We start from the raw sequence: 718 nt of genomic DNA, 5'->3' as shown, positions 1-718 counted from the left end.
TTAATTTATTTTAAATATTGTCTTTCAGAATGAATTGTCTGGGAGTAATAAACACATTGTTGAAACCTAGGATTATAAGGGGAAAAAACCCCTTCAGTGTAATTCCTTGCCTTTGCTGCAGGGTTCTTTATAATATTTACAACTCTAAGCAAGCCAGTTCAAATGCCGGTTAGCTCAGTGGTTTGAGTGCTGTGTTGACAACAATGACCCACACAGAGGTCGCGGGTTTGATTCCCGCTCGGTCCCCATGTGTTGCCTGGTCTAGTTGAGAGGTGGCGTCCCTGCCCATGACAGGGAGGTTGGACTAGATGATCTCTAAGGTCCCTTCTAGCCTAGGCCATTCTATGATTCTATCTATCATCTTCTTGTGAGATGTAGATTAGCACTGCTTGAAACAAATGGGTGATGAGAATCTGGAGAAGATTTGCGTACGTGCTTTTTTCTTCTTTTTTCCCCTAGATTGAAATTTATGGGGTGGAAAGGAGAGGGTTGATTAGAAATGGTGCTGTGATGTTAGAGGAGGAAAAAGTATTTACATGTCAGTTTATAATGCTTTTGTGAATATTGGTGTCATTGGTGTGGTGGCTAAGCAGGCTATTGCCACCTAAACATTGTTTGGAAAAGTATTTCTCTGATCACATCCTTTACCAGGACCAGTCCTACCTCTCAACAGAACAAGACTGTTGTAGTGCACTTATTGACCTTGTGAGATACCATC

This window comes from Apaloderma vittatum, unplaced genomic scaffold (assembly GCF_000703405.1).
Source record: "Apaloderma vittatum isolate BGI_N311 unplaced genomic scaffold, ASM70340v1 scaffold18861, whole genome shotgun sequence".
Classification (NCBI taxonomy): Eukaryota; Metazoa; Chordata; class Aves; order Trogoniformes; family Trogonidae; genus Apaloderma; species Apaloderma vittatum.
Note: the sequence above shows the minus strand (reverse complement) of the source record.